The sequence below is a fragment of the Pseudophryne corroboree genome, chromosome 2, assembly GCF_028390025.1.
Source record: "Pseudophryne corroboree isolate aPseCor3 chromosome 2, aPseCor3.hap2, whole genome shotgun sequence".
Classification (NCBI taxonomy): domain Eukaryota; kingdom Metazoa; phylum Chordata; class Amphibia; order Anura; family Myobatrachidae; genus Pseudophryne; species Pseudophryne corroboree.
In genome coordinates this window covers 557,956,442-557,969,896 of record NC_086445.1, presented here as the reverse complement: position 1 = coordinate 557,969,896, position 13,455 = coordinate 557,956,442, and the positions used below count along the sequence as shown (strand labels likewise).

At 45.7% G+C, this 13,455-nt stretch overlaps 1 long non-coding RNA gene across 2 annotated transcripts in view; it reads left to right on the top strand.

Moving 5' to 3' along the window:
- LOC135050976 (uncharacterized) overlaps positions 1-13,455 on the top strand; it is a 187,150-nt gene that overhangs the window by 33,799 nt on the left and 139,896 nt on the right. Inside the window, exon 3 of one of the 2 annotated variants that reach the window (XR_010241965.1) lies at positions 593-695. The exons of the other annotated variant lie outside the window; for it this stretch is intronic. This is a non-coding gene — a long non-coding RNA (uncharacterized LOC135050976). Of the gene's footprint in view, positions 1-592; positions 696-13,455 lie in introns of those variants that run through there. 2 annotated transcript variants of the gene reach the window in all.

Genomic DNA, 13,455 nt, shown 5'->3' with positions numbered 1-13,455 from the left:
CAAAGTGTCAAAAATCGTAGAACGAGCACGATTTTTTTTCTCCTCTTTAACTGTATGTTGTAGTTTGTCTCTCTATGTTGCAGTTTATCTATCTAAGATCTTTCCTGTGAAAGTTATAATCCTGCAAATAAAATTATCTTGTTTTGTGAACCTTAAGTACTGTAACTCATTGCCATCTTGTGGTGCTGAAAAATATGTTTTTGACAAAATTGTAGATCACAAAAGTTCCTCAAAAGTTTTATCTGATTAATGTTTGTTGTTAGTTTTGTTTTTTGTTTTTGTAATATGTCGTTTATTTTTGTTTGAAAATTTGAAGAGTCACCGGCTCATGCGTTTATGTGAGCATGTAATTTGTAATCACATATTTGCATGTTGCAACCTTCATAAATACTTAAAAACAGATTTTAATTAGGAGCTTTTCACACTAATAAAAAACAGTGGAATAATGATAATTAAAGATTTTAATAATAGTTTCATATTTACTTTGCATCCATTATTATATATTTACTTTTGAAGCATATTACCACAATGTATTTATATTAACGACTGGTGGATTTGTATTAGTAATTTATTTTATTTTCTATTTTTTCAGTCTCTTTATACAGTATAAGTAGAATACAGACAAATAATATGAGACATTTGAGACCATACCATACACACAGGTACCTGTGATCAAGAACAAAGTACAAAGTACATTCTTAATAGGTGAACAATAAGAAATATTGGAATGCGCAGTAATAAAAAATTGAAATCCGATGGGAACAGAGAAAACATCCCGTAGTGAATTTAGATGAGAAAGGTCTCATGCACAGAACAAAGAAATGGGCTTCTAGCAAATTAAACATTTCCATTAAGAACGGGTGGGCAGAGAGGTAGGAGGGAAGAGGGGGGTGAAGGGAACACCAAGTGTCAAATTATGTATATTAGAAAAGAGAGACAAATCAGAAATCGGTTCTACAGGGAATATGATGTCAGCTATAGGAAAGATATTTATAGCACTTTAGACATGGAATGATTGTGTTGGGTAGTCCAAGCTTCTCCAAACATGCAGCGGATCTTTTGGGGAGCATAATGTTGATTGTTCTACCTATCAGGGGTAGGACCATATCCCTAAAGTCTGAGATATAAGGGCAGTCCCACCATATATTTAGAATGATACCCTTCTCTCCACATTGCCGACAACAAATGTCAAAAGATAGTGGGTATATGGAATGCTCCTTTGTAGTGACTAAATACCAGTGAGAATTTATCTTGTATTAGTGTTAATAGAGGCCTTAGCCACTCATTGATGAATGAGCAACCACCCTCTTCTATATCAACCCCCCTATCTTATGCGTATCTAAAATGGACGCAGGGTGTGCAGTGCAGGGGGGCACATAGGTCCAGGGGGGTACAAACCGCACATCCTGTACCCATGTTCAATAACTTACCTCTCTGGAGTTCTGTGTCAGTGCTGCTGCTGCAGCAGACATCACTTGGAAAATGGCACTACAGACATTTTCCCGTGATTCCGGCATGCGCAGTAGAGATTTGTGGCTGGGAACATGGCAGGCGCCATGTTTCCGGAGTCCAGTGCATGCGCAGAGTCTACTGCACTGCAAAGAGGAGGGGGCCCATATGGAGTGTGCACACGGGCCCGCTCATCTCTCAAACCACCCCGTCCCCTATATCAGCCCCCAGATCCTTGTCCCATCAAGAACAAATGGCTGTCTCATCAGTGAGTTAGGTAGCTAGCATGGAGTACAGAATTGATATAGCACCGCTATAATCAGGGTTGTAGGTACAGCAACGCTCAAAATGGTTGAGTGGTCTGAGTTTAGGTGTTTTACTTAGTGAGTGGCTAAAGATGGTGACTTGTAAGTATGCAAACTGCTGCTGAACTGGTAAACCAGCTCTTTCACGTCAGTCTGCAATTTGTTTTATTTTAATTAATTTATGTGATTTTTTTGGGGGGTATATGACAAATTTAAAGCATGATGGCTTAAATTTTGCATTCTGTCACGTTCTCGTGAATTGTACATACAAATTTTGAATTGTTTCTTTTTTTATATATGTTTATAAAACTGAAAGACCAATTGTACTGGGAATTTCAATATTTGTGACTGTGTATCAATACGTAGATCTATGTTATAATTAGAAACAAGTAACAAACACATATGGTCTGGTTTTCTTATAAAATGTTTGAGACCTGTAAAACAGAAAAGTGTGTTTAGAGGCAATGAACCCATTTTATGTGCTATATTTGATACAAAACCACACTTATATGCCGCTCAAAGCCTACCAATTTTTAAATGTGCCCTTCAATATACAAACCAATTAGGGAGCAACGCTCCTATTCCCAAAGCGATAAATTCATTTCCTCCTCTATAATACAAAGGTTAACTTCAGTTTCAGAACATGCTCCTATATCCCCCCATATCTCTTGGGATATTTCATCTAAATTGAGCTATTTTTTCTGTCTTTTCTTGTGAAGCACAATAACTATTAATACACTGGAATAGCATAATATGTCCACTGGTCTGAAGCAGAGGCTTTTATAGATAATGGAAATCCCTATAATAAAACATTACCTTCTACAAGCACATGTGCATACACTGCTGTTGTACCTGCTCATGCATATAGCGAATGATTGAGCACACGTCTACAATGAATAGGGGAGTGACCATGCTGAGAATAAAATGCCCTTTAGCACTATGTGAATAAAAGATTCTAATTATACATTCTGAACACTTCGGGTTTTTTTTAAAGCCTAGGCAGATGTCAATAACACATAGATTTACATTGTTTGGCTGTCTTTCTGTCTATCGAGTGATCAACAAACCATCTATTGTCTCTTTTTCTCTCAAAAAGAACGCAGAGAAAGCAATGTAACCTTTATGGAGCAATTTGTTCTTTCCAAAAAACTCCTGAGACCCCAAGTGCTGGCAAAGCATTGCTGATCCAGATGTGATGGAAGGAAGTTGGTGTTTTGTAGTCAAAATAAATAATGAATTCTGAACAGAGTAATTCAGCGTAGAGGAGCATTAGTCCAGAACCAGTACAAATGCTGGAAAAGGCTGCTCACGTTGCAACCCCCTCCTAAAAAATAGGAAACTAGCTTGCGTTAGACATCTAGCTCCACACATGAAATATCATCAATTACGCTATCTTAATACTTTGTGACACTGATAAATATTTTCTTCTCTGCAGCTTTTGCATAGACATTTTTTGGTCCCGTCTGCCGCAGATAATCGCTTTTGTTGAGCTTACTCATATTAATGTTCATCTGCTGTTATATGTCTCATTGCATTTGTTTCTCTGGTGTTTACATTTAGAGTACTGTTTATATGGCAGTTTTCCCTGAAACCTGATCCTTTTTTAATTACCTGCACAAGTCATGCCATAAACTGAATGCATATTGATGCAGAGCCTATATTTTGTAAAATATAATGCTGTATGGTTTATTATGGTGTTGTGGATGTGATTCAATTTAATAGTTTATGGGAAATAAATCTTCTAATATATAGATAAGAATTACTTTGTGAGTACCCTGTGAGTGCTGTATAGGTTTCTTGCCTTTGGTTGCACACCTACTGTACTGCGGCTTTGTCCTTGGTACGTTAAGGTTGAGCTCCATTAAGAGACTTACTCAATGCATCTTTAACCGCATGTTAGATATGGTTAATTATTCATCTTTATGAGGAAGTACACACAGGACTCAGAACCAGACATTAGCACAAAAAGCCTCTTGATCATTTCTTGTGGCTAACATCAATTCCTGTGATACAATTAATCGTCTGATTCACTTGTAACAAAATATTAAAGACTTTGGGCTGATTCAGTTGTACACAATATTGATTTAGTACGCAGTGGAGTGATTTTATTAGCTAAAGCGCCTGTGGCATGTGTCTAAGTTGCACTGCATAAGTGCGCAATGTGGGCCCAGAGAGGGTGTCACAAAACTGAGGTATTCAGCACTCCCCAGCCACACTGTCTCTTACCTGCACCGCACTTTGAGGCATTTGCTGGTCCGTCTGGCATCCTGTGCTGTCTGCTGCTGTGCTGTGTCTCCATTACCGGTGCTCCCAGGTCAGGCGACCATTGTCAGTGTCCATGGTCCACTCCACGCTGGCAGTTCCCTCCAAAACCAGTCATGGATGGCGCCATGACAGTTCTGATCAGCTGACCGCCCAGAGTCCAATCGGTAACCATTTCTCAGTCATGTGATCATCACCACCAATCAGCAGGAAGCCAGGGGTATAAATCCTGAATCCCAGCACAGGCAAATTGCCAATGCTTTGTTGTCTATCAACCTGTTGTGTGCGCCAGACTCTCCTGTTGAATTCAAGACTAGTGCAGTTTCCATCTCTAACATTCCCTGGCTACTTGAGCTATCCAGTTCAGCTGCTCAGCTCAGTATCACAGTATATCCAGATCCGGGGGTGGATTGGGATGGTAAACCAGTCCGGGACATTTATGGAAGTAGCCCTAATAGGGGTGCGGTCTGATAAAGGGGTGGGGTCTGTTGAGGGGGGTGGGATCCCTCCTCCTAGAGCCTGATTTTACACAATTGCAGCCTTCCTTGTGTCTGTTTCTGCAGTTTTGTATGAGACAAGGGCCCTCATTCCGAGTTGATCGCACGTAGCAACTTTTTGATGCTCGTGCGATGAACGTGACGCTGCCTATGGGGGAGTGTATTTTAGCATAGCAGAGCTGCGCAGCCCTGCTATGCTAAACAAGTTTCCTGCAAAACAAGACCAGGGTAAGAGATACTTACCCTGTGCGACGGATCCAGCGACGAAGGTCCCGGGATTGACGTCAGACATCCGCCCTCCAAACGCCTGGATCTGCCTGAGTTCACCTCACCACGCCTTGAAAACGGTGAGTATCTGCCCCGGAATGCCTCCTGCCTGTCATTCTTCATGCGATCACCACTGCGATCACTTTCTGCGCTGGCAATGACTCGCATGAACATTGTGGGCGCTGCACAACTGCAGTCCTGACCCGTTTGCACCGCTGCGAAGAACCGCTGCATGCGAACGGGTTGGAATGACCCCCGAGGGGCAGACTGGGAACTAAAAGTGGACCTGTAAAATTTTGTAGAAGTGGCTCCAACATGGACAGCACAAGAGGTATAACATATTGTATAGCTATGGCAGCATCACTGGATGTTCGAGTTGCTGTATTGCAGAGATGGAATATTATTGTTACAGGTTGCCACAAGTGTTTAGCAGTGTCGTACATATAACAGAATGTATGGGGACAATGCAGTGTGTTGGCTGTTATGTGGGGGGTGGGGGCACACGACAACACACAAAACATGCCCTGCAGACTTGTTGGCCTACCAGGAATCTGAGCAAGAAAAAAAGCAATTGGTTTCCCCAGCACCCTGAATGATAACAGTAACCAGATATAAATCCCACATGATAATAGAATTCAGAGATCTTCGTTACACATATTTGCGCAAATGTGTGGTTAAGCCCCAAAGCCGCATCAAGGCCTCTCTGTATATTTGGGGTCCCTGGCGCTATATATAGGTGCAGGGTGTGGCACCCCAAAACACCAGAATGAGCCAGAAAGCCCAGCATGGCATACCAGTGTAAAAAACTATAGTGTTAATAAATTAGTATTTAGGAAGCCGAAGCTATAGAGAGGGTGATACAAACATGAAATGTAATTAAAATAGAGAAATAGTGTTAGAAAATTAATAAGTGAAAAGTGTTAATAGAATGTAAAGGTATGCCATACTAAAGCCATCCAGCTCAGCCAGTCCAGAGGCACCACACCTCACACTTATCATGTGGCTCCTTGCTGGTTAATATTAGACCCAGATTGGGGTAATGGAGGTGTGAGGTGTGGTGCCTCTGGACTGGCTGAGCTGGATGGCTTTAGTATGGCATACCTTTACATTCTATTAACACTTTTCACTTATTAATTTTCTAACACTATTTCCCTATTTTAATTACATTTCATGTTTGTATCACCCTCTCTATAGCTTCGGCTTCCTAAATACTAATTTATTAACACTATAGTTTTTTACACTGGTATGCCATGCTGGGCTTTCTGGCTCATTCTGGTGTTTTGGGGTGCCACACCCTGCACCTAGATATAGCGCTAGGGACCCCAAATATACAGAGAGGCCTTGATGCGGCTTTGGGGCTTAACTACACATTTGCGCAAATATGTGTAACGAAGATCTCTGAATTCTATTATCATGTGGGATTTATATCTGGTTACTGTTATCATTCAGGGTGCTGGGGAAACCAATTGCTTTTTTTCTTGCTCAGAAATACCCCTTCCTTTCGAGCACCTGAATGATATCACTAAGCTAATTGAGCATTTACCAATCTATATGCCTACCAGGAATCTTCCTGGTGAACCATATGGCCAATCAGCTCCTGTCCAGATCCACTGGTATAGCCAATCCCAGTGATCCTGAATGGCTGTTCAGTTCATCACTGCAGCATATCCAGATTCACCGGTACAGCCAATCTCAGTGATCCTGAAGGGCTGCTCAGTTAATCATCGCAACATATCCAGATTCACCGGTACAGCCAATCCCAGTGATCCTGAAGGGCTGCTCAATTCATCATCGCAGCATATCCAGATTCACCGGTACAGCCAATCCCAAAGTTCCTGAAGGGTTGCTCAGTTCATCATTACAGCATTTCCAATTCGCTGGTACAGCCTATCCAGAGGCGTAGCTAGGGTTTTCGGAGCCCAGGGCAAGATGGAAAATGGTGCCCCCCCTCAAAAAAAAAAAAAAAACACACCAAAAGAAGGCGAATAATGGGCGTGGTCACACACCAGAAAGGGTGTGGCCACTGAAAATGGCCCACAGTGCCAGTTACATTGCCCCACAGTGCCAGATACAATGCCACACAGTGCCGGATACATGCCCCACAGTGCCAGATACATTGCCCTACAGTGCCAGATACATTGCCCAACAGTGCCAGATACATTGCCCAACAGTGTCAGATACATTGCCCCACAGTGCCAGATACATTGCCCCGCAGTGCCAGATACATTGCCCCACAGTGCCAGTTACATTGCCCCACAGTGCCAGTTACCTTGCCCCACAGTGCCAGATACAATGCCCCACAGTGCCAGATACAATGCCCCACAGTGCCAGTTACATTGCCCCACAGTGCCAGTTACATTGCCCCACAGTGCCAGATACATGCCCCACAGTGCCAGTTACATTGCCCCACAGTGCCAGTTACATTGCCCCACAGTGCCAGTTACATGCCCCACAGTGCCACATACAATGCCCCACAGTGCCAGTTACATTGCCCCACAGTGCCAGATACATTGCCCCACAGTGCCAGTTACATTGCCCCACAGTGCCAGTTACATGCCCCACAGTGCCAGATACAATGCCCCACAGTGCCAGATACAATGCCCCACAGTGCCTGTTACATGCCCCACAGTGCCTGTTACATGCCCCACAGTGCCAGATACAATGCCCCACAGTGCCAGTTACATTGCCCCACAGTGCCAGATACATGCCCCACAGTGCCAGTTACATTGCCCCACAGTGCCAGTTGCATGCCCCACAGTGCCAGTTGCATGCCCCACAGTGCCAGATACAATGCCCCACAGTGCCAGATACATGCCCCACAGTGCCAGTTACATGCCCCACAGTGCCAGATACATGCCCCACAGTGCCAGTTACATTGCCCCACAGTGCCAGTTACATGCCCCACTCAGTGCCAGATACATGCCCCACTGTGCCAGATACATGCCCCACTCAGTGCCAGTTACATGCCCCACTCAGTGCCAGATACATGCCCCACTGTGCCAGTTACATGCCCCACTCAGTGCCAGTTACATTGCCCCACTCAGTGCCAGTTACATGCCCCATTTAGTGCCAGTTACATGCCCCACTCAGTGACAGTTACATGCCCCATTTAGTGCCAGATACATGCCCCACTCAAGGCCAGTTACATGCCCCACTCAGTGCCAGTTACATGCCCCATTTAGTGCCAGTTACATGCCCCACTCAGTGCCAGTTACATGCCCCATTTAGTGCCAGATACATGCCCCACTCAGTGCCAGTTACATGCCCCATTTAGTGCCAGATACAAGCCCAACTGTGCGCCCCCCCCCCCCCCGGTCACTCACCGCTTGTTGAATGTTGAGGGGAGGAGAGCACAGCGCAGCGCCTCTCCTTCCCCTCACCGCTCCAGGTCTCCGGCGGCTGTCTGGCGCCGGTTCGCTAGCCAATCAGAGCTCGCGGACCGGCAGCCAATCAGGAACCGGTCCGCAAGCTCTGATTGGCTAACGCCGCCGGAGACCGGACACAGCAGCACTGCTGGCAGCGCTGCTAGTTCTGAAGCGGCGGTGAGGGGAGGGAGAGACGCTGCGCTCTCCTCCCCTCACATTTCGGGTTGACGGGGGCGAGTGGGGCATGATGCCCTGGCGCCCCCCTCTCCTGGGCCTGCCAAGGCGCCCAGGGCACGTGCCCCACTCGCCCTACCCTAGATACGCCTCTGAGCCTATCCCAGCATTCCTGAAGATCTGCTCCTGCAATCCATTGCAGCATTACCCAATTTGCTGGTACAGCCTATCCCAGCATTCCTGTAAAGCTGCTCCTGCAAATCCGTTGCAACATTTCCAGATTAACTGGTTAATCTCATCCCAGTGATTGTGAACCCTCAGTGTTATGAACTTCCCAGCCATTCTATTGCACTGGTAACTCATCACCCCAGTGTTCCAGTTTCCCATATAGCTGGTACCACATCATTGACTCAATTAACCTGATCGAGCAACCAGTCAGGTGTTCAAACTTTGCCAAACTGCCACGTCTATTTTTTCTGACAAGAGTGTGCGCTAATTTCATTAACCCCAGTCTGATATGTACCAAAAACCACCAGAAGAGTTTTGCAATAAATTAGCTTTTTTATTTTCTATCAAATATAAAGAATTTTTCTTTAAAACTAGTAACATATTTCTTCTAAAAATATCACATGTATATAAGCAAGTGTATCACATGAATAAAAACACATACATAAAAAAACAATCTACTAATATACTTTGCACAATTATGATGGCAAATGTGGGGTGTCCTTTTTCAATAAAATATAACCTGTTTTGTAGATCACAGGTATTTATAATGGGCCCATTCTAGGTGATAATTGAAAAAATGTTCCTGAAACAGATAAATATAGTTGCACCACTGCAACATGAATATATATTCATATAAGTATACCAAGGATTTATCTCTATATTCCTGTGGCTGGGAAAACAGCAGTGAAGTCAAGGTGTTAGATCGTGCGCATAATCCGAGACTGCGCTCAGTATCTCACCACTATAAAGTAGTGATGTGCACCTGAAATTTTTCGGGTTTTGTGTTTGGGTTTTGGGTTCGGTTCCGTGGCCGTGTTTTGGGTTCGAACGCGTTTTGGCAAAACCTCACCGAATTTTTTTTGTCGGATTCGGGTGTGTTTTGGATTCTGGTGTTTTTTTCAAAAAACCCTAAAAAACAGCTTAAATCATAGAATTTGGGGGTCATTTTGATCCCATAGTATTATTAACCTCAATAACCATAATTTCCACTCATTTTCAGTCTATTCTGAACACCTCACACCTCACAATATTATTTTTAGTCCTAAAATTTGCACCGAGGTCGCTGGATGGCTAAGCTAAGCGACACAAGTGGCCGACACAAACACCTGGCCCATCTAGGAGTGGCACTGCAGTGTCAGGCAGGATGGCACTTCAAAACAATAGTCCCCAAACAGCACATGATGCAAAGAAAAAAAGAGGCGCAATGAGGTAGCTGTGTGACGACTAAGCTAAGCGACACAAGTGGCCGACACAAACACCTGGCCCATCTAGCAGTGGCACTGCAGTGTCAGACAGGATGGCACTTAAAAAAATAGTCCCCAAACAGCACATGATGCAAAGAAAAAAAGAGCTGCACCAAAGTCGTTGTGTGACTAAGCTAAGCGACCCAAGTGGCCGACACAAACACCTGGCCCATCTAGGAGTGGCACTGCAGTGTCACGCAGGATGGCCCTTCCAAAAAATACTCCCCAAACAGCACATGACGCAAAGAAAAAAAGAGGCGCAATGAGGTAGCTGTGTGACGACTAAGCTAAGTGACCCTAGTGGCCGACACAAACACCTGGCCCATCTAGGAGTGGCACTGCAGTGTCAGACAGGATGGCACTTAAAAAAATAGTCCCCAAACAGCACATGATGCAAAGTAAAAAAAGAGCTGCACCAAAGTCGTTGTGTGACTAAGCTAAGCGACCCAAGTGGCCGACACAAACACCTGGCCCATCTAGGAGTGGCAGCACCAAAGTCGTTGTGTGACTAAGCTAAGCGACCCAAGTGGCCGACACAAACACCTGGCCCATCTAGGAGTGGCACTGCAGTGTCACGCAGGATGGCCCTTCCAAAAAATACTCCCCAAACAGCACATGACGCAAAGAAAAAAAGAGGCGCAATGAAGTAGCTGTGTGACGACTAAGCTAAGCGACCCTAGTGGCCGACACAAACACCTGGCCCATATAGGAGTGGTACTGCAGTGTCACGCAGGATGGCCCTTCCAAAAAATACTCCCCAAACAGCACATGACGCAAAGAAAAAAAGAGGCGCAATGAGGTAGCTGTGTGACGACTAAGCTAAGCGACCCTAGTGGCCGACACAAACACCTGGCCCATCTAGGAGTGGCACTGCAGTGTCAGACAGGATGGCACTTAAAAAAATACTCCCCAAACAGCACATGATGCAAAGAAAAAAAGAGCTGCACCAAAGTCGTTGTGTGACTAAGCTAAGCGACCCAAATGGCCGACACAAACACCTGGCCCATCTAGGAGTGGCACTGCAGTGTCACGCAGGATGGCCCTTCCAAAAAATACTCCCCAAACAGCACATGATGCAAAGAAAAAAAGAGGCGCAATGAGGTAGCTGTGTGACGACTAAGCTAAGCGACCCTAGTGGCCGACACAAACACCTGGCCCATCTAGGAGTGGCACTGCAGTGTCAGACAGGATGGCACTTAAAAAAATACTCCCCAAACAGCACATGACGCAAAGAAAAATGAAAGAAAAAAGAGGTGCAAGATGGAATTGTCCTTGGGCCCTCCCACCCACCCTTATGTTGTAAAAACAGGACATGCACACTTTAACTAACCCATCATTTCAGCGACAGGGTCTGCCACACGACTGTGACTGAAATGACTGGTTGGTTTGGGCCCCCACCAAAAAAGAAGCAATCAATCTCTCCTTGCACAAACTGGCTCTACAGAGGCAAGATGTCCACCTCATCATCATCGTCCGATTCATCACCCCTTTCACTGTGTACATCCCCCTCCTCACAGATTATTAATTCGTCCCCACTGGAATCCACCGTCTCAGGTCCCCGTGTACTTTCTGGAGGCAATTGCTGCTGGTGAATGTCTCCATGGAGGAATTGATTATAATTCATTTTAATGAACATCATCTTCTCCACATTTTCTGGAAGTAACCTCGTACGCCGATTGCTGACAAGGTGAGCGGCGGCACTAAACACTCTTTCGGAGTACACACTGGAGGGAGGGCAACTTAGGTAGAATAAAGCCAGTTTGTGCAAGGGCCTCCAAATTGCCTCTTTTTCCTGCCAGTATACGTACGGACTGTCTGACGTGCCTACTTGGATGCGGTCACTCATATAATCCTCCACCATTCTTTCAATGGTGAGAGAATCATATGCAGTGACAGTAGACGACATGTCAGTAATCGTTGGCAGGTCCTTCAGTCCGGACCAGATGTCAGCATCAGCAGTCGCTCCAGACTGCCCTGCATCACCGCCAGCGGGTGGGCTCGGAATTCGTAGCCTTTTCCTCGCACCCCCAGTTGCGGGAGAATGTGAAGGAGGAGATGTTGACGGGTCGCGTTCCGCTTGACTTGACAATTTTCTCACCAGCAGTTCTTTGAACCTCTGCAGACTTGTGTCTGCCGGAAAGAGAGATCCAACGTAGGTTTTAAATCTAGGATCGAGCACGGTGGCCAAAATGTTGTGCTCTGATTTCAACAGATTGACCACCCGTGAATCCTGGTTAAGCGAATGAAGGCCTCCATCCACAAGTCCCACATGCCTAGCGGAATCGCTCTGTTTTAGCTCCTCCTTCAATGTCTTCAGCTTCTTCTGCAAAAGCCTGATGAGGGGAATGACCTGACTCAGGCTGGCAGTGTCTGAACTGACTTCACGTGTGGCAAGTTCAAAAGGTTGCAGAACCTTGCACAACGTTGAAATCATTCTCCACTGCGCTTGAGACAGGTGCATTCCACCTCCTTTGCCTATATCGTGGCCAGATGTATAGGCTTGAATGGCCTTTTGCTGCTCCTCCATCCTCTGAAGCATATAGAGGGTTGAATTCCACCTCGTTACCACCTCTTGCTTCAGATGATGGCAGGGCAGGTTCAGGTGTTTTTGGTGGTGCTCCAGTCTTCTGTACGCGGTGCCTGTACGCCGAAAGTGGCCCGCAATTCTTCTGGCCACCGACAGCATCTCTTGCACGCCCCTGTCGTTTTTTAAATAATTCTGCACCACCAAATTCAAGGTATGTGCAAAACATGGGACGTGCTGGAATTTGCCCAGATGTAATGCACGCACAATATTGCTGGCGTTGTCCGATGCCACAAATCCCCAGGAGAGTCCAATTGGGGTAAGCCATTCTGCGATGATCTTCCTCAGTTGCCGTAAGAGGTTTTCAGCTGTGTGCGTATTCTGGAAAGCGGTGATACAAAGCGTAGCCTGCCTAGGAACGAGTTGGCGTTTGTGAGATGCTGCTACTGGTGCCGCCGCTGCTGTTCTTGCAGCGGGAGGCAATACATCTACCCAGTGGGCTGTCACAGTCATGTAGTCCTGAGTCTGCCCTGCTCCACTTGTCCACATGTCCGTGATTAAGTGGACATTGGGTACAACTGCATTTTTTAGGACACTGGTGAGTCTTTTTCTGACGTCCATGTACATTCTCGGTATCGCCTGCCTAGAGAAATGGAACCTAGATGGTATTTGGTACCGGGGGCACACTACCTCAAGCAATTGTCTAGTTCCCTGTGAACTAACGGCGGATACTGGACGCACGTCTAATACCAACATAGTTGTCAAGGCCTCAGTTATCCGCTTTGCAACAGGATGACTGCTGTGATATTTCATCTTCCTCGCAAAGGACTGTTGGACAGTCAATTGCTTACTGGAAGTAGTACAAGTGGTCTTCCGACTTCCCCTCTGGGATGACGATCGACTCCCAGCAGCAACAACAGCAGCGCCAGCAGCAGTAGGCGTTACACTCAAGGATGCATCGGAGGAATCCCAGGCAGGAGAGGACTCGTCAGACTTGCCAGTGACATGGCCTGCAGGACTATTGGCTTTCCTGGGTAAGGAGGAAATTGACACTGAGGGAGTTGGTGGTGTGGTTTGCGCGTGCTTCGTTACAAGAGGAAGGCATTTACTGGTCAGTGGACTGCTTCCGCTGTCGCCCAA